Raw genomic sequence first — 21970 nt, forward strand, 5'->3', positions numbered from 1 at the left:
CTTACTCCTAGTTATATAGTTGCTGTGGTATAAACTTAGATATGTTGCAAATTAGTGTTTATATCGTTTGCTTATTGTGATTGCTTTGTTGTTTGCTGATAGTGGTCTATAATGTGTTATTTTTTTCTTTACAACAGATTGAAATCAACATTTACAAAGTAAGCAAAAATGCCGTCAAGGCAAAGGAGAAGAAAAATACCATACGGAATATTACAAAATTAGCAACGGAAGTAAAGGAATCCTCTACAACAAGTACTTCAAAAAACACCCAAAAAGGTCCTGGTAAGACAACTAAGTCTTTTTTTCGCAACATATGTAAAACAAAAACAAATGTTAACGGTAATGTGAAGATCCAGAAGGAAAGTGCAAATTTGAAAAGGAAGGAGAGGCCCTCAAAAAATGTCTCTATTTGAGCAGGAGAAAAGAATATGGATGGCAATAGAAGGTTAAATCAATTTAGGGACATTCGTAGACGAATATTTCACAATAGGGTAGTTTTAAATTTGCTAAAAAATGAAAAGAAAGGTAAACAGAGAGCTGCTTTTTACAAGAAAAAGAAAAGTGTAGAGACGATTGTTGAAGTTAAGAAAAAATTATTTATTTTAGTAATCAATAGAATTAGGATACTTAATAAGGCAATTGATTTTTTCAAATCGAACAGTAGATGGAAAAGAATTATTAATCAGACTAATTTTTGTGAAGTATTTTCTGGAGAATGGATGCATAGTTCAAGTTCTGAGCCATTTTTTAATGAGGAGAGTTACTTTCAGGAAAATGATTTGGTGCATGCAGTTGACATTAGTGGTCGAGCATATGAGGTGAAAGATGGTTGTGTGATGGAAAAAGAGAAACTTGTGTCTAGAGATGCAGAAGAGTTGTTAGCTGATAAAGTTTTAGGGAGACGTACGAGTCCAGTGTACACATGGAAGTGCAGTAGTATTTGTAGTGTGCGACAGGATTCAATCGATTTGCTTCGAAATTTCTTACGTACATATAGTAAGAGTAAGAAAAGTCTGAAACAAAAAATGAAGATCTTGCAAGAGTTAGATCCTTGCAGAGTGAGAGAAAACACAGGTTTACATGGGCATTCACTGGCTTGTATTTCTAGAAAAGTATGTCAGAGTGTTTTTCATCATTTTAGGATGTTAGCAGTGCATCATAATAAGGTGAGGAAATTAGTGAGAAGGTTGTATTATGCAAAAAGTCCAGCACTTAAGCTTAAACAATTAAACAGTGCTCTTTTGCATGGATCTGAAGTATATGTGAAGACTATTTGTGAAGAAATTGAGTTTTGTTATTTTGGGAACAAAGAGGACAGTGTAGAAATGGATATAGTAATAGATGGTAATGTGGAAGACAATGTACAGATTTCAAGTACAGAAAAGTTTGACGAGGAAATTACCAAGTTAAAGGTGAAATCAAGTGAAAGGCCTAATTTAACTTGTGTGTGTTGTCGACGGACTCATTATAAGATTCAGACTAGGTTAGTTGATTTATATGCAAAATGTGAATTGGAAAATAATAGTGAATGGAAGGATTTTGTAGGTTATTTGTTGGTGGAGAATTCTTTTGATTTGAGTTTTGATCAGCGTATTTGTAATTATTCTTTAGAAAAATTAAATGAAAATAGAATGCCTGCTAGAGCTGCTCATAATAATCTTCAGTTGATAGATATTCCTTCTGAATTGATGGATTTAAATACTTATGAATCAATTTTGATTCAATGTGTCCATCCTTTTCAAGCTATTGTTCGCATGGAGCCTAGGATAGGGAAATTACCTCCTACAGATTTACAAAGAGGATTAAAGGGAAGAGTTGTTTATTTGCCTCTAGATGTCAAGAAAAATATTGATACAATTGGTGAAGAAAGAGTAGAAGAGGATCCTTTGGTTATTCTAGTTAATGGGGTTCCGACAAAGAGTAAGAAAATCTGGCAAGATTTAGTGGATGTTAGGAATGTCAAAAAGGCAACGTTGTATTTGGTCAAAAACAATGAGTACTACAAAGATGTAAGTGTTGGAGCAGAGGAAACAGCTACAGAAGAAGACAGTGATTGTTCAGTTGGCCAAATTGAAAAAGTTGATGTGTCTAGAAGTGAAGAAATATATGAACATTATACTGTTCATCCTTTGCATTCCAAAGAAGTAATGGGGAATGCAATTGACTTGTTTCAAATGAAAGCAGCAAAAGGAAGTCCTATTGAAGGAATATCAAGCGAGAGGTGCTCCTCATATACATATGTTGTTATGGATTAAAGATGCACCCAGATTTGGATCAGATTCGGATGAAACAGTGATGAGTTTCATTGAAGAGTATTCAACATGTGCTGTTCTGAAAACTACTGAAGAAAACAGTTTAAGGCAACAAGTTTTACGTTTTCAATCTCATCGTTGTGTAAAGTACTGTCGTCGAAAATTCAAAAACAAGGAAAAGTACTACACGAAATGTCGTTTTGCGTTTCCACGACCAGTGATTTCTAAGGGAAGAGCAAATAATTGGATGTCATCTCTACGACATACTGTGACGAGGAAATCACCCAAAAATACATATAATTTGACAAGAAACGAAGAGTCCAAGTACATCAACGACTACAACCCAGTGATTTTGTCCATGTGGAATGCTAACATGGATATTCAGTTCGTTGCAGACAACTCTATTGCTGTGGCTCAATATGTGACATCTTATATCACAAAAAAAGAAAAGACAGAACTGAAGGAAATGTGGGAGGACATTTCACATGAAAAGAGTCTAAGCAAGAAATTGTAGAGTTTCAGTCTGAAGATGTTGTTGCATCGAGAAATTGGAGCATCTGAATGTTCTGATCGGTTATCATCAGCAAGTCTCTATGCCTAATCAAGAACAATCATTTGGGTGAGTCTAGGTCTTGCTGCAACACAAAATCGAGTTTTGAAATCTGTACAAGAAATTGAATATTTGGCGGAGAAAGAACCAAACAGTACAGATATTTTGAAGACAAACATGTTGGATACATACTATCCAAATAGAAGTACTCACCTTGAGAACACTTGTTTGTATGAAGTTCTGCAAAACTACAGTTATAAGAGGAGCATCACAGAAGATATCAATAATGGAAAATATGTTGTCATTGGGTATGAAGGATGTCTAGTGAAGCAGAGAAAAGGCCATTTGATTAATCATCGAAAATTGAGTTGCGAAGCTCCAGACAAAAGATAATTTTACTATTTAGCTCTTTTGCAACTCTTTAAGCCATGGCATACAGAAGAGGAACTACTTGGAGATTTTCTCTGTTATGAAGACTCTTTGAATGCAACTAAGGATACCATAGAATGTCCTGTTTTTCCAAATTATCTGCAAATGTTGAATGAAGAAATAGAGCAAGAAAGCACAATTGCTGAAGAGATTGCTAGAGACAGTTCTCAAGACAGTCAGAGTTCTACTTCATTGAGTCAGGATCCACTAGGAGGACCAAAATGAAGCTGAAATTGCCATGGATGAGGTGGAAAGAGCTATGGAACAAGCACAAGAGGATGGAGTTAACTTAAAAGATTTGGTAAAGCAACTAAACGTTGAGCAGAAAAAGATATATGACGAAGTTACAGAACAGATTGAACATGGGTTCAGACATGAGAACAAAGTGTGCTCATGTACATCATTTAAGCCTGTTCGACTGTACGTAAGTGGAGAAGCGGGAACAGGAAAAAGTTTTCTGATTAAAGCCATTGCAACTTATTTGCAGGAAAGGACTGAATCACCGCTGTCTTGTGTTGTAACTGCTCCAACTGGACTGGCAGCATATAACATTAAAGGGATTACTCTACATCGTTTACTGATGCTGCCAGTTGAGCATGATAATAAATTGCATTACAACAAGCTATCTGGAGATGCGTGTTCTGAAGTTTCCAGAGTCTTGAAGAAAATGAAACTTCTTATCATTGATGAATTAAGCATGGTCTCAAATCTAATGCTTGCTTTTGTGCATTTGAGAATGCAAGAAATTCCTAGAACAGAGTATGATGTGTTATTTGGAGGAAAACATATTATTGTTTTTGGAGATCTACTGCAGTTGACTCCAGTAATAGGGCAACCAGTGTTTAAAATGCGTACGCATGAATATACCAGGAAGTCCCTTGGAAGCATTGGAAACGTTAATATATGGTTAAATTTTAAATATGCTGAACTGCTTCAAAATATGCAACAGGCAAAGGATGAAGATTATAAAAATATTCTACAAGATGTAAGAATCGGAAAAGTAAATGAGCTTGGGAAAGAAGCTTTACATGCTCGATTCATTTCAAATTTGTATCCAAATGAAAACATTCTTCCAGAGAATATTTTTTCTAAATGACTGAGAAGAAATCTGGGATATGTTTGATGCAAACTCTGCAAGAATGTTCCATCTTCAACAACAAAATGTTAAAGTTAGAAAATGAAGAAATTGTGAAACTGGAAGCAATAGATAAAATAGAGCATATGGGTGCAACAATTGTTTTGTCAGAAAATTTGAAAACAAAATTGGATTCATTAGAGAAAACTAATTCTAAAACAGCTGGTTTTGAAAAAACTCTGAATGTGTGTTTAAATTGTCGTATCGTTTTTAGAAGGAAATTAAATGTTGAAAGAGGTCTGGTAAATGGAGCAATGGGTCATGTTGTTGATTTTGTGAATTATAGAAATAGAGATGGAATTGAATTTTTAAAAATAAAATTTGAAGACATTGAGCAAGTACAACAAATCAGTTGTTGTTCTGCGAGATGTTTGCTAGTAAAAGACTTATATGTTTGCCAAAAACAGTTTCCTGTTTGTTTGGCATATGTGGTGACAATTCATAAATCTCAAGGTTTAAGTGTAGATAGTGCTTTGGTGAACATTGGAAGATCTGTGTTTAAAGAGGGTATGGCATATGTGGCATTATCACGAGTCAGAACTTTATCAGGATTGTACTTGATTGAGTGTGATGAGAATGAGACAAAGATTTGTGCAGATCTAGATTGTGTTAAAGAATACAATAGGTTAAGAAGAGAGTATGCTCCACATTTGCCTCAATATCCTCTGTTTGAAAAACATGTGGTAGGTCAAAAGAGAAGAAATGAGAATAATTGCAGTGAGGTAGTAGCAAAAAGACAAAAAGTAGATGAAAATGTATTTGAAAACAGAAAGAAAAAGGATTCTGATGAAAATGTTGTTGGATTTCAGTTTGAAAACAGTTCTGGTGTCAACTGCTATGCTAATGTAGTGGTTAATGTTGTTTTTTTCTTCAAACTTTATAAGAACAGATTGTTGAAAATCGGGATCAAAGATTGTGTGGTTTATTGAATTCTGTGTTTGAGAAATGTAGCAGTGATTGAACAAAAATAGAAAGTGTAACAGAAATTCGAAATATTTTAAAAAAGTGTTCTGGTCAAGATACATTTTCACAGAACATTCAGCAGGATTGTCAGGAATTTTTAATGTATATGTTTGGTGTTTTGGAAGATGAAGGTGTAGATGTAGATAATCTTTCTAGCCTTTCTTATCAATGGCAGCATGACTGCCACAACTGTAGTTCATCAAGTACTACTAGAATAGACACTGAAAGATTTATATATTTGCCAGACTGTAAATCACTGTCATTTAAAAATCTAGTTAAAGTAGCAGATCATAATATGGTGTGTACCCAATGTAAGTGTCCAATGCTATCCACATTATTTATACAAAGTTATGGTCAGTATATCATTTTAGTTTTCCAACGATGTAGACCTGATGGAACTAAATTGACAACTTGTATCAAAAATGTTGTGGCTTCTCAGTTATCAATTTCAGGAAGAACCTTTACAACTGTAGCTAATATTTATCATGACGGTCCTTCGACAACATCAGGACATTATACATGCTACTTAAAATGTCAAAAAGGTTGGAGTTGCTGCAATGATTCTCCTTTGACTTATAAACCACGTTTGCCTTATGACTTTAAAAATTCTTACCTAGTGTTTTTAAAACCAAAGTTTTAGTAAAGGTAATTAGCGTTGAAGACAGGTGTAGTTAATTAAAGTTAGTTAGTTAGTCTAATGTTTAAAATTATTTATCTCATATAGGTACTGTAAGTGGATCTCATAGTAAAAAATACTCATATATCTGACACTATTTGGCTGTAAGGAAAGTGTAAGGTATGATGTTCTTAGATCTTTTTTCATAGGAAGTCGATGAAATGGAAGTTATAGAGAACAGCAGACTTTTTTCCACCAAAAGGACCTTAACTATCTACTATCTGGCCTCAAGGAAAAGTAAGTGAATCAAAGTTTAGTGTACATATATGATTTGTAAGTTTTTATGTTTTTTTTAACACAATCTTTTAGATTGTGTTTTTTTCCCCGCTGTTATATGATGAAGAGTTTGAACTCACTAATTTAAGTGAAATTCAATATATTCTGAGAACAGCAAAAATAAACAATGTAACATATTGTATAAGTCATTCTATAGTTTGCATTGTGTAATTTATATTGTATTCCCATTGTCTCACACTCATTTTCCTTTTTCTACCCTTATTTAGCTCTCTTTACTCACTTACACTACCTTTCTTTCACTTTGTTTCATCGCTGTTCCTTTACTCCACTTCTTTCACAACTCCTCAATCCAATTTCAACTGTCTGCATTTCCTCTCTCCCTTTCACCACTTTTCAGCTTTCGCACATTCTCTCAGTACCACTGCTTTAGTTCTCTTCCCCTCTCTTTCCTTCTTTTGCTCCTTTACTCTTTTTCCTTTCTTCACTCATTGTACTGCAGTTCACTCAGTCCTTCCCTTTGTCTTTCTGTGTACTTACTTTCTCACTCCTTGTTCCTCTATCGTTCTATATTAACCTCATTCCTTTCATCCCTTCACTCTGTGACTCCCCTTCACTCACTCTCAGTCATCTTCCATTCCTCTTTCTTATTAATAGATCCTCATTTAGACTCCTTTCCTTTTCACTCATTTTCCTTTTACTTTCTTCTCTTTCCTGATTTCGTTTTGGTATCTCACATTCTTTTAGTATCTTACTTATCTTCAGTAATTTGTTCTCCTTCTATTTCTTTTTCCCTCTTTGTTGTCTTTCTACATTTCTTTATTTCTGTTTTTGTATCCTTAACTATTGCTTTATTTCCTAGTACACTTTTTTAGATTTTTTACCTCTTGACCCTTTTCTTCTTTTTTAAAATATATATTTTACTAATTAAAACTTTTTTTTTCTTTTGTCTTTCACAGATATAAAGTGTAGTTTAAACATGCAAGTAAGTTTTCATTAATTATATGGTAAGTGTGATTAAAAAATGTAGTTTGTCATCACCCTTTGTATTTAACCTCACTACTTTTGTCACACCCTACCTCACCTCTGTTTCCTTAATCTGCTTCCCTCACTTATTCTTATCCTCCATGTTTATTTCCCTTTTCCTTACTTTCCTAACACATTCAACTTCTTTCAGTCTTCCTGCTCACCCACACTCCCTCACTTTCCTTTCTTTTCTGGTTCACTCAGTCCCTTTCTATCCTTCCTTCCTTTACTCTCTCTGTTCTTTCAGTCTGAGTTGATTGCTTATAAGATCCAGAGTGAGTTTGTGGAAGGTTCTGCTTGGTTTATCTGCCTCCTTTTGGCTTTTAACCCACATCTCATGTATGTGAGAAGCAGACATGATTATGTTAAGTCTTTAGAATTCAAAGATACTGAATCATAAAATCTAACCTTAAAAATGCTTGTGGTGAGTGTTGAAAATTAATCTTTACATTTTTGTAGATACAAATTTATAAAAATTCTTCTCAGGGTAGAATAAGTGACTGCTCAGAAACCCTCTCTCCATGTGCTTTTCCCTCAACTATGGCAATCGTTGAAGTAATCACCTGGAGTAAGAGGCACTTTTTCAAGTCAGTAATACATAAGCAATAATTGTCCAGTCTGCGTAAAATTCAGATTTCACATTTGAGATCTAGTGATATCTTTCTCCACTCACAGGTGGAGCAAACCCTAGCTGAGAAGCAGCACCGGTACATTGCACATGGGGACTCCATGTTAAAAGGCAAAGTGACCTCATTTTATCTTTGGTAGAGGATTGAGTCAGGTGTGACACTGCATTTTGAAATTAAACAGTAATTTAAGCTGTTCAGATATAACATATGGTAGCTGAATTTACGTGCATGTTTAAAAGAATAAATTGGACAATCATACAAATGATTTTAGTGATCCTTCCGAGGTGCACTTGTTGATAAATGTTTGCAAGTTCAACATCCAATTGGCTTAGAGAAAGATAGAAAAGGCATCTAACAACAGCTAATTATAGATAATAATAAGTCAGTCAACATTTTGCTTGGTACAAGAATGCTTTGTGTGTAGTAGCAATATACCTGCCTCCGGTTGCCACTGGCTCAGAACCAGAAGCTAAATTGTTTTACTTTTCAGCTGCTGACTCTGAGCTAGTGTGGGTAGGGAGTGGGAGGGCCTTTCCATGGGCATGGAAGGAGGAGTGTTGTGCTCTTCTAAGTGTGCATGTCTGCTTGGCCGACCATCCAAGGCTGGGCAAACAGACATGCGCACTTAGGTTTCTCTAACCCGGCTGAATTCACACAGTTGGGTTAGAGAAAGGCACAGACTTTCTGTGTCTGAGTAGAGTGTAAAAACAGCCTACTCAGGCCGATCCCCATGCTGCTCCCATAATATGAGAGCAGCGCCTAGATTGGATTGGAGTGTGTTATCCCAGGGACTCCCAGGAACAGCAGAAAGGAGGAGCACCGAAGCACAAGGCAGCTGCAGGAACTAGTAATTTAAATTGTTTTAATTCTATACCTGCCCTGACTGGCCCTTCCCATCCGACGCTTCTGCTGCCCTGGCACCCACCGATCCATAGTGGCAGTAACTACAATTGATGTTGAATGTCCATGGCTCCAGTTCCGCTCCAGTTTGATAGTCATTTGTTAAACATAGCTTGCCTTATCATAAACCTGCTTAAAAGAAGAACTACATGGCTGTCAGTACCTTTTGCCCCAGGAGTTGTTTGGTAAAGGGAGAGTTCTCAAGGGACTGCTCCCATGAAGCAATTTGTTTGAGCAGTTAGAGGTCCAATTGAGGCCAAACAACTGCCTCCTTTGAGGCTCACTGTGCTCATAGACAAGATTCTTTGGGCGAAGATGAGGTCGCTGGAAGAGTGTGTTTGGCTTGGAGCTTGGAGGGGCGAGAGGAGACTGACATTACGGCTCGTCAAAGAGTAAGAGAAACAGAGGCAAGACTCCAGTCCTCCATCTGACAAAACTGGACCACCAGGCATTGCTAGGATATTTTTACCACAGTTCAACATCAGAAGCCAGGCAATTAATGATTCTTCTTAGAAACAGGATGAGGTTAAGTAGCAATATTACCATTTATAAGGACATATTTTAATGGATAGTTGGTAATATGATAAAATTCATTACAATCACTCTAAATTCAGAGTGCTGCTTTAAACACAGGAAGCATCAAGAAGACTGCCTGTTAGAGAATTCCCGCCTGCCTTTAAAAGAACAAAGGAATCCCTGACTCTGACAGACAACATTAATGGTCAAATAAGCTGTACTTTTATTGGGTCTGAGGAAAAAAGTCTCAAGATCTATGAACCTGCAAAACCAGATGGGACTGGCCTTTGACTGTAAGTGGGGAAACCCCTTTTATCATTCGAAGACATGGCCTGGTATTGAAGAGCCAAGCCTTTGAATTTCTTGAAAATGTGGGGACCTGTACGCAACTTGTGAAGAATTTACATAAGTGTTGATACTAATTTTGAAACTTTGGTCTGTTGTTGAAGAACTGGAACAAAGCTAATATTCCCTCTTAAAGTGTAGTAAGGGATTTACTGTCAGAGGAACTAGCAAGGCATGCCCAGCTTTTAGAAACATAGCTACATTTGTTAAAATTCCTAATGTAAACAATTCAATATAGTACAATAATGTAAACAAAACTGTACAATTAGGTCAAAACATATCTGAGCACATCATAATACAATAATCCAAACTAAACCCAACACAACAACTACATAACAAAATAACCTTGCAACAATGCAGCACAACAACAAAACAGTACAAAAAACAACAGAACAGATCTCCACATGCCAAAAATTCACAAACGTTCTTCTTACACATCACCAGCTATATTTGTGATTTTGTGATACAATGGTAAAAGGTGTTTGGAACAAGCACGTTTCTTAACTTGCGAACAAGACATGAAATTGCCTCAGGCAAAAATGTTTTGTGATCTTGCCAATCATGTTAATCATAGCAGTGAAATGAATCAATATTACAAAAACATGACTGTAAAAAAAATTCCAACTTCAGAATGCTCTGTAGTGGCTGAGTTATGGTTACAAACCCCTTGATAATGTACTCTAGGTCATTTTTGTTTAAAAAATAATGAGTTGGATGATTATTATTTTTGTCATCTGGTGTGATTTTGAGTTTGTCTGTACTAGAGAACCAAGCTCAGCCACAGATATTGCTCCTTCTTGGGCACTTGGAGAAAGCGGAAACAAAGCAAACATAACACCATGTAGTCATCTATCTCATGTAATGTGCACAAAACAACGTGATGTTATGATCAAGGTTGTGATCAAGGTTTTTATTAATGAACACACAATCATTATTTGGATTGGCAAACGTGCTAATAAACAGGTCTCTAATTTTATCTATTTTAAATCGAACATTGCCTGATTGACATTTGATGGTTAGATATAGAAGGGATGTCAATAAGAAGCAACAATCAAATGGATCGGTGGCTCTTATATGAGAAAAGAAAGTGATTGATACACAGCTTTTAAATTGAAGGTTGGTTTTCGTGATGACATAGATTACAATATGGTACACACAAGGTGGACACTCCCCACTGCCCAGAATACAATATAGGGTACACACCACATGGACAATTCCCGGGTCCCAGAATACAATATGGGTTGCACACCACATGGACACTCTCCACTGCCCAGAATACAATATGGGGTACACACCACATGGACTCTCCCCACTGTCCAGAATACAATATGGGGTACACACCACATGGACATTCCCAGGTGCCCAATCTCTGCTACGTAGGTTTTGATGTCTATTGTATTTGTTTAGCACTGTTCTTCTATGTTTGTATGTAGCAAAATGCAGTGCCTAGTACATTTTCACTTCCTTATAAAGTATAAATACATTTTTTTCTACCACATTTTAGTTATTTTTCTGCCTTTTCCTACGAAACCCGCTTTAATCCTTGATGCTGATGATTACACCTGGTAGTAGCTGCATCGCCTCCGGTCACATCTCGCAAACATCAGGATGACTTTCTTATGCATGTCCACCTTCACTGAATGTCATTTGTAAAGGGCCCATAGTATACTGTGGATCACACAGTCCTTTATGAAACACACCTATCATTCACATTCACAATTTGGATTTAAAATATGAGGCACATTTCTTTCTTAATATTTTTACTTCTTTTTGGTGGAGCCTAAAGCATGAATGTACCTTTTTACTTGACATAAAAGTATCTTCATTAAAATTTATAAGGCAACCATTTACTATATTAATAGAGGCATATGTATTGGGAAATCCTACTACGTTTAATTTCCCATTCCTATACACCCAGCTGTGGCTGGTGATTGTGCAAGTGGTGGGCCACTATTATGCAGCTATAGTCAGCATGTTACCAAGAGTGCTCACAATATGTCACTGAGGGGTTACCAATGACTCTTCAGAAGGCTGAAGATCCCTAACGTTGTCCATAAATATGCTAACGCTGCTCCATTATTATGCCTTGCTAGGCAGCATACAATGCTCAAAATATGTCACTGATGTACCATAAATACTTTAGACATAATGAATTAGCGGGTACACACTTATGTTACACATGACCCACTACTTTCAAGGATAGACATATATTCTTTCCCTCCCAATGTCAAGGGTGCACCACTAATATGCAGGATCATTCATTATGGATCATTGAGTGCCAACAAACATAACATGGATTGGGCACTATTATTCAGGTCTAGTAAGCATACTACCAAGATTGCACAGGGTGTCATTGAAGGGCAGATATTGTGCACCATACTCAGGTTTACACTAGGATTAGCCACAGCATGGGTCCTGTGACCCAACACTCAGCCAGGAACAAAGAGAATGTCTTAATAATGCTCACAAATATCACTGGTGGACATACATGATACAAGGGTGTACTAGCATAATGCTAGCAAGGACCACACATAGTCCAGGGGTGGGTCTGTATTTTGCAGCAATAGCAATCTACATTACATTTGGGGAAGACAACTCTGCACATAGAAGTATAGGCAAAATGTAGTATGTTTTGCTGTACATTAGGTAAAAGTGCAGTTCGTAAATCAGGTCTATTGTGTTCAGGATAGTAATTTAGAAGGTGCACACGCTGTGCCATGTTTAGTGATTTTAACCCCTTTAGTGCTAAGGCAATATTATCATTTCCCTTTAATTTCCATTGAAATGAATGGTAAGTGCATGACGAGTTACCCTTGTCATTAGCATCGAAGAGGTTAAGAACAGAAATAAATGCCATTGTATGCACATGTTCTAATGTATTTTCTTGAAACCTACTGTCCTCAGTTTACACTTTAAACTATGCAGTCCCTGTCCACGGCACTTTCCCCTCAGATGTGCATTAGTAATTTAGCAAGTACACCTGTGAGCATCAAATGTAAACCATACATAAGGAAAAAGATAGACATCTCTTTTAATATGACCCCTTTTCTATATGCAGACTGCCTCCCATTATGCAATGCCTGAAGTTATGTCTACACCCATGCCTGCATTTGCCTGTTAGATTAGAAAAAAACATTATAACCCACAAATCCTAGTATTGATCCAGTTATTTTGAGTGTAAAACAAAAATCATAATAAATAAATATGCAATAAATATATCGCACGATATATTAGTATCTCAGGCTTATTCCTTATTCTGTGATCTTCCACCTGTTCTTCTTTTCAAAGCATCTTTGAACTCTTTATTTTTAAGAGTGTAGATTATGGGGTTGCACAAAGGGACTACTCCATTGTAGACCAAGAAGAACATTTTGCTTTCACTTACTGAGTACATAGAGACTGGCCTTACGTAGACAAACATGAGGGCTCCGTAAAATAAAATAACCACTGTGAGATGAGAGGCACAGGTGGAGAAGGCCTTTTGCCTCTGGGTAGTGGTCTGCATTTTCAGAATGGCTGAGATGATTTTGATATATGAAGTGATGATTAAAACCCATGAGAATATTACCAATATCACGGCAAAAATGAAAGTCATTGTTTCAATGGTACGAGTGCTGGTGCAGGAAAGTGTCAGTAGGGCGGTGAGGTCACAGAAGAAATGGTTAATTTCATGAGTCTTACAGAAGGAGAATGTGGATAAAAGAACAGTGTGAAATATTGGCTCCAGGAAGCCTAAAATCCATGCTCCGGTGGCCATACGCAGACACACAGATCTATTCATGATCATTGTGTACTGTAATGGATTGCAGATGGCTACATAGCGATCAAAAGACATGATGGTGAGCAGAAGGAATTCTGTTGCTATCAAGGCTATGAAAAGGTACACCTGCAGCAGGCATCCCTTGAGAGTAATTTGTGTTTTTGAAAGAAAGAAGCTGGCCAGCATTTTTGGGATTGTGACAGAAGTGTAGGAGATGTCTACAAAAGACAGATTTGTAAGAAAGAAGTACATGGGTGTGTGTAGTTGTGGCTTTGAGTAAATGACTGATATGACAGTAAGGTTACCAGAAACTGCTATGAGATACAAAAGCAGGCATCCAGCAAATATGGGAACTCGCAAGTTGGAAAGATCAGAGAACCCCACAAGAACAAATCCTGTCAGGTCAGTTTGATTGATATCTCCCATCTGAAAATAAACAAAACATTATTGTTTACAAATTCTACAACAAAAGATGAGACACGTTTTGGAGTAGATTGACTTTAGGTACTTTGCATTAGAGTGAGCAAGTAAAAGATTAAACTGCAAACATAACGTTACTGATTATCTCTACATTAAGTCTAAATTCTTTCATTATTATTATTGTAAAGGTAGCCTGAATTATGAAGTCAAGAGAGACAATTCTCCTGCTTAATAATCATCAAACCAACCCAAATATGGAGGATTTTTGGTTACACTGAACTCTTAATCAAACCTCCTGCTGGTAGGTGTGACTTTGTTAGAATATGGACAAATAAGTGGATCAGCAGGCTAAAAGACTCACAAAAGGGGATTATGATTGTACAATGATTAAGGCCTTTTTGGCATGCCCTTGCCCACACCAGGTGGCGGTTGCACCAAATCAGAAAATGCAAAGTATAGTATAGTACAGTATAGTATATAGTATCTATAACATAGCCCTCCTAAGCACACAAAAAGGTGGTATGGTAGCACTACATAAAACACCCAAATAAACAATAAAATTCAGGGACTTGGAAGAACAGTCTACATGGATTTCCATCTGAAGAATTCACACACGATCAGGTGTCCACTTGTGACGCCAGTCATTTGGAATTTAGGCAGTTCTAGTCCGACATTTATAATGAGCAAACATACGTGAGTACAGAAGGTAAAGTAGAACCCAGGGCTTTATGAGACACAGTTGCCTGAATAAATATTTCTGCTTTCAAAGCAGGAGTCCAGACAAAACAAACGTCAATCTGAGGAGCCTGCAACAAACGCACATTTTATTCTGTGGAGCCTGCATATAGCACAAACTTTATTCTGAGGAGCCCTCACCAAATACACATAATTCTGAGGAGCTTGCATCAAACACACCTGACAATTTGAGGGATCCTGCACCCAACACATGTGATTCTATGGAGCCTGCATCAAGCAAACATCATTTTGAAGAGACTGAAGCAAACACACCTGGCATTTTGCAGATCCTGCACCAAACACACATGTGATTCTGTGGAGCCTGCACCAAGCACACATCATTTTGAAGAGCCTGAAGCAAACACACCTGGCATTTTGCGGATCTTCCACCAAACACACATGTGAATCTATGGAGCCTGCACCAAGCACACCTTATTCTGTGGAGCTTGCACCAAACTCACATACTATTCTGAGTAGCCTGCAGAAAACACACATGCTATTCTGAGGAGCCTGCAGAAAACACACATGTTATTCTGAGGATCCTGGACCAAACGCACATGTTATTCTAAGGAGTCTGTACCAAACGCACATGCTATTCTGAGGAGCTTTCAGCAAACACACATGTTATTATGAGGAGCCAGCACCTAACTCACATGCTAATCTGAGGAGCCTGTACCAAACACACATGTGATTCTATGGAGCCTGCACCAGGCCCACATAATTTTGAAGAGCCCGCAGCAAACACACCTGGCATTTTGCGGATCTTGCACCAAACACATATGAGATTCTATGGAGCCTGCAACAAGCACATAATATTCTGTGGAGCTTGCACCAAACTCACATGCTATTCTGAGGAGCCTGCTGCAAACACACATGTTATTCTGAGGAGCCTGCAAAAACACCTTTTATTCTGAGGAGCATGCACCAAACACATGTTATTCTGAGGAGCCTGTACCAAACACATGTGTTGCTCTGAGGAGCCTTCATCAAACACAGGTCAACTGAGGAGCCTTCATCAGACATGTTATACTGAGGGGCCTGCATCAAACACACATTTTGTTCTGAGGAGCCTGCATCAAACACACATGTTATACTGAGGAGCCTACTTCAAACACACATGCTATGCTGGGGGGCTCGCATTAAACACATGTTATTCTGAAACTCCATATAATGTTGCATTCTTTTAGAGGTAACTTTAGAAGGGGAGTTAGTGAAACAACACCTGCCCTCTGGACAGAGAACACAGCCTCACCCTGGACAGTCTTAAAACACTCACGCCTCCTCTAAGGCAAAAATGTACACAGTATTCAACTCCTTGCCATAGAGTAATAGAATTTGCAGTAGCGTTGAATGAGAAAGAATGAAATATTCCAATACCCCAATAGTTAACCGCATCATTGCTATCATATATTCCCGTGCTGCGCTGCAATTTTCAAAATCCCATTGTTTGTGACAAGGTCAACTCGTCAAACGCACAGCGCAGGTAACACCCATGACGAGTTGACCTTGTCACAAGCATCAAAGGGGTTAAATGCCAGTCTCCACAGTATCTAGTAAATGTAAAAATGTAAATCCAGTATTTGTAAAGCGCACAGCTACCCGGAGGCATCCCAGCGCTGGGGGCCGTTGGGAAGATTAAGCAAGCTATTGCCCAGAGTCAAATGGTGCTGGGCAGACCCCTGCCGTCAGACCCGGGGATCGAACCATGATCCCCAGCATCTGGTGTCAGTCGCCCTGGCTGCGGCGCCACAACTCTTCGTAGTACGTAAAGCACTATTGTGGGGCCAGTTTTCACAGTGTCACAATAGTTAGAGTACCATAAATGACCACCTTTTAAATTGTCAGTGGAAATAAAGCAGTGTACCCAGTCCGGTTGGCACAAAGTCCCCACATGCAAGGTACGCTAGCCAGGCCAGTATCTCTCCAGTGAGTGCAGCAAAGTATCCACAATTACTAAAGTACCATCCTTAAGCCAGTATCCTTAAGGCCGACATATAAAGCACCATCCCAAGGTCAGTATCCGCAATGCTGCAGTCTAGAAACTTCTATCGCTGACTATCTGTAGGCCAGTCTCACTATTGCCCCAGATTGTAAAGCCACCAAACCAAGTCGGGAGCGGCAAAGGCTAAGTACTCAAAGCTCTATTCGTGGGACAGATTCCTCTGTGCCCTATTATGTAAAGTAATATCCTGAGGCCAGTATGCGATATCCAACATGCCCTTGTTTGTAATTGCCTAATGCAATATTCTCTGGCTAGGATCCATAATTACTCAACATGTTGCACAACTCAACTAGGGCCTTAGCTGCAGTACCCCAGTATGCAAGACGCCTCCACCTTGTCAGTACTTGTATTGTACCAGTATACAATCCACAGTGCCCAAGTATGGAAACAATATTGCTAATTCAGGAACTTCTAAGGGGCAGTATGCAATGCACCATCCCTATGCCTCTATCTGTAATACCTTTGTATGTAATGCACTATACCAGGACATAATCCTCAACTGCTCCCGGACGGCTTACACTTGTCCCAAACACACCTGGACGCAGCACGGTTTCAGCAACCAGCATCCTATTTTAAAAGCTGTAGTACTGATACTTACTTTTTTCCGTTCCACCTATGGCCATTGTCAGCGGGTGCATCTGTGTTTGACACCAGTTTATTTTGCAATGTCTTATGCTGTATGGGTCATGCCCTTGTATGCAATGCCCTGTCCCCATTAAGGTCTATGTAATACATGAACATGCAAATGCAACACAACTAGGCTGCTGAGCCCCTCTGTGTGTAATGCCCCAATATGCAATGCATCACTTTCTCGCATGTGCAGTGCGTGAGTGTGTTAACAAGCATCCTCAGGTCAGTGTCCATAAACACCTCCAAGGCCACTAAAGATATTTGTCTTGTTACACTCCTTTGAGGGGCTCCTTTAGCTCCCCCTGCACAAGATGATGTGCAGCTGCCTAGACTCACAGATCATCCTGAGCATGCTGCAGCTGTTTCAATGCTTTTGTCTTTACTCTAGATTCACTTTTCTTCTTTCTCCTTTTCTCACCTTCTTCTTTCACTCTGTCCCTCAGAGTTCGCTGACACTTTGTTTCACTTCTGTCTTTTTCTCGGTCTTTTCCACGATTTAATAAACTTCACTCTTCTAGTTCTCTCTCGTCTCTTCTGATCCCTGTTTTTTTGTCACTCTTTCTGTGTTCTGTCTCCTATCACGATGTTTATTGCCCATTCTCTTGTCATTCAGTTTCTGTATCATTATTTTCTTCCCTTCATCTTGTCACGTTTCTTGCTTTCACTTATCATTATTCATTCTCTGTTGTCTTAGCATGTTTTTTCCTCCTCTCTTTCCCTGTACTTTCACACCTCTCCTCCTCCTATTGTCTCACCTTTTCTCCAGTCTTTACCTACGCTCTTCTCCAATGTGCAGTATGTCACTTGTCACCTGCGGTATCATGCTGTGTCCTTTCTATATCCCTTGTGCCTGCTCGGCTCACTCACTGCAGATGTAGGAGAGGCCCTGAGCTGGAGCTCTTGAGGTCTGGGAGAGAAACACTGACCATGTGCAGGTCTTTCATGTGTATAATACAGGTATGTTGTGCATAGGCTGGAGGAGGAACACTTCTGTATGGTTCTTTACAGGGCTTAGAGGGCAGTCCTTCCAACCCTGAAAGCAGCCACCACAGCCTCCACTCAACAGGAAGGTCCCCCAGTATGGCAGTGGCACTGGGCCCTGCAGCTGCTGAACCTGCCACCGCCTGTGGCTCATTGCATCCTTATGACTAGAAAGCTGGTGGCATGTAGGTAACAGTACAATCACTGCAGACCTCCTAAACTTGCAGAGCTCCTTACCACACTTCCATGTCTGCCAAGTGCTGCACTGTTGTGTGACATCTTCAGACAGTTTTTGTTGTAACTAAACGCAAGTAGCATTCTAGGACTTTTGTCCCCACTTCTTCTTTTATAAATATGGATTTATAACTGCCAAGATGCACATTTTCACCCTTGTGATGTTTAGCACCTTCAGTCAGACCTCGCTTTACATCTTCAGCACACAGCATGATAGCTTCTGAAGCCCATGATACTGAAATATAAATAAAACTACTAATCCCAAAATGCACAGTGTTGTTCTCTAGTAGAAGCACTAAGGGCCCGATGTAGGACACCAAATACCGGTCGGTAACGGCCGATTTCGGCTATTACCGACCGGTATTTGTTTTTTGATATGTAGGGGCCTTAAATTTTACAGAATCTGTAAATGTACTTATTCTGTAAATTTTCCGATTCGGTAAAATACCGAATCGGTAAAATTACCAAATCGGTAAATCTAGATGTAGGTGGCACTGAAAACAGTGCCACAGGCCCTTCAGAATTCGTTATTTACTACGGAATAATACTTTGTGGTAAATAACGAATTCCAGTGTACACCTGTGCCATGTGGCCCCCACACATGCCCTAATCACACAAGCCAGAATCAACGGTGCAACAGGGTGTCAAGGTGACACCCTGTCCCCCTTGACAATTCGGTAATTTTACTGAATCGGTATTTACTGATTCGGTAATTGACTTTGATTCCTATGGACCTCAAGGCACATAGGAATCAATGGCAATTACCGAATCGGTAAATACAGATTCAATAATTACCATATCATACCTGGAGAATTGTGGCTGATGCAGAGGTCTGGCAAGGGACCAGGGTTCAATTCCTGACGCGGCAGGGTCCTGAGCTTAATAATGTCCACGGACTCGACAATTCTCGCCTCGGTGCCTATTCTAATCATGGGGTCCCACGCTGCAACTCTGGGCAATAGCTTGCTTAATCTCCACTATGGCGGCCCACCCGCTGCGGGATGCCTGGCTTTCACCTTGGGGATGCCCAGTAGGGGTTATCTCACAGGGAAAAAAGTCAGGACGGGTTCCCAAGGCAAGCGCCTTGATGCCTTCGGGTGATACGTGCGCTATATAAGTCGCAATACATTTACATTTACATACCGATTCGGTAAATATTGCCGAATTATTTCCTACATCTTATTTGCCAAATCTAGAATACCAAATCGGTATAATTCGGTATTCTAGAGTTGGTAAATGAGATTTACCTACATTGGGCCCTAAATCTCCTAAACATAACAGTGAACCCCTTTGCAGACAGAAGGATTCCCAACAAGGATGATGTGTCCTGAGCATCTGGAAGATTCGAATCTATGTCCCTGTGCAAATACTTGTGTAGGAGATGTGTGATGGTATTCACCTAACTTGTTTTGTAATATAAAAAAGTAACACTGCAAACATGCACCACATTAATAAGAACTTTAAAACACTTTTAAAAGACGTGCAATAAATACATAAAATAACATTGTCTCTAGTCACCGGGATGCAATGAACACGTAAAACATAATCATCAGTTTAAGAATCCGAAGGTAGAGCCTGGAGTTCAAACTCCTCCATCCTTCCCCAATATGTTCAGTCAAGCACTGAGTCATCACCAAGAATTTTGCTTCACATGTTGGAAACTTTAGTGTGGGTTCAACTGCTCCATAAATAGAGCAGTCTGCTACCACACCAAGAGGTGGTGCATTGCTTTAAAATCTACCACAACTGTATATAACATAAAAAGTGCAATTTACCTGAGAAATATGATAGAATGACGTGACAGAACTTGGGAGAGGGATCTGCAACCTCTTTGAGGAAGATTGCAAGATGTTTGCCAAGGAATGAGAATCAAACTGTATAACATACCTATACTAATTAGCAATAAAGTGTCCCCATCATGAATACTATCCATGGGTCTAGCGAGTGGTGGGCTTGTTGTGTAGTTATCAATTAACACACGCGCTGCATACTGTGGTGAATCAATACCTGCCTGTATGTGGTGGTCTTCAAACAGAAATCGGAACGCACATGATCTACCAGGATAAGGGCTTCATCTTGAGTTTGGCAGATGGGTTACTCCATCACAAGCCCGATGGATAACCCAGCCGCTGTATTAAAAGTGCCAGAGGATGCCATGCACTGGAAATATGGTGGATGGATAATCGATCACATTTGTGATGGACATCCGCCAAACTCTATTCAGGCCTTAAATTTTAGTACCACGACCATTGACACTGCAGGGGCAAATCTACTTAAAAGTCATGTGATGCAGTGCAACAACCAGAGTTGCTGCATTGCATGAAAAGAAGAGATGGAACCCTGCCATATCGACTCAAATATAGCCCCGTAGCATTCTTTCCCATGCGCGGGTGCACTTTAAGGTACCCTTTCAATAGAAATAACAATACTTACACATAGTTTCAAAAGTTTCCAACATGATATGTGTGCTTATCCTACAGCACACAAGAGAAAGTTGATAAGATTGGGAACAAAAATATTTCTCCAACCTCAAGGAGGTTTACATTTTCGGACCAAAGCTTTGTCTACACATGTTAGTTCATAAGGATTTGCTCCAAAACGCAATACTTTCCTCTAAAAAAACAAGATTTGCGCTGGAAAGTAAATCCAAATTCAACACTTGATAAATCAGGTCAACAGTTTGGAGATGATGGGGTGTATTCTCAATTTATCAACTACCAAATATCATGATACACAAATATCGACAACAAAAAATATTCTTATCTGCATACCATGAACATTTTTATTTGGTCATAGTATATATACACAAAGAAATTCTATTAATATTGTACACTTACCTTGTCCATATTTTGGTTGTCATTTTTTAAATGATAATGTTATGACAATTTACAGTGCACAACCTCCTGGCATCAGGTCCTGATGGGGTCCATCCTACACATAGAAGAGAGGGTGTAATGTGTAATTCTACTGGTCACAGCACACAATGATTTTCAGCTTCCAGTTCACAAAACTGTGGAAATCCTGGGCAGTTTCAACTTCACAGAGAGAGACACAAGCTTGCTATCGAAGCAAGTCACTACAACCTACAGCAGCATAGTCCATGGCTCATAGGCTTTTGTTGAGTAGGACAGTGTTACATGTCCAAAGAGAAATTGCCCATAGTGGTTTCCGAAGGGGGGATAACTTTTTAGGGTGCAACTGCAAGTGGTCAGGTGTTTCCAGACCCAAAATGTCCAGTTCCAGAATCACCAAGCCCAATGTTATCTTGTTTCAATCTGCACATGGTAAGTAACACCACAGGTGGAGAGGGGCAGGGTCTGCTGGCAATGGAATAAACCTGGCCCATGCCCTCCCCACCCAGCAGCCCCACAGACTCTCTCCCCATTTTAAATACCCCAAAACTGCTCCAGCCCTACCACAGATGTGTACCACCTACTCAACACACGTGGTAAATGTCTCTGATAAACTCCCCGATGACATGGATACATTGCCTTAAAGAACCTGGTAATTATTGATCGAGCAGGTTATTCCTCATTTTGGTGGAGTTTAACTC

The 21970-nt window shown here is 39.1% G+C and overlaps 1 pseudogene; it reads right to left on the reverse strand.

Moving 5' to 3' along the window:
• Positions 1–21970, reverse strand: part of LOC147700718 (uncharacterized) — a 64700-nt pseudogene that overhangs the window by 38713 nt on the left and 4017 nt on the right.

This window comes from Lissotriton vulgaris, chromosome 7 (genome assembly GCF_964263255.1).
Source record: "Lissotriton vulgaris chromosome 7, aLisVul1.2, whole genome shotgun sequence".
NCBI classification, from domain to species: Eukaryota; Metazoa; Chordata; class Amphibia; order Caudata; family Salamandridae; genus Lissotriton; species Lissotriton vulgaris.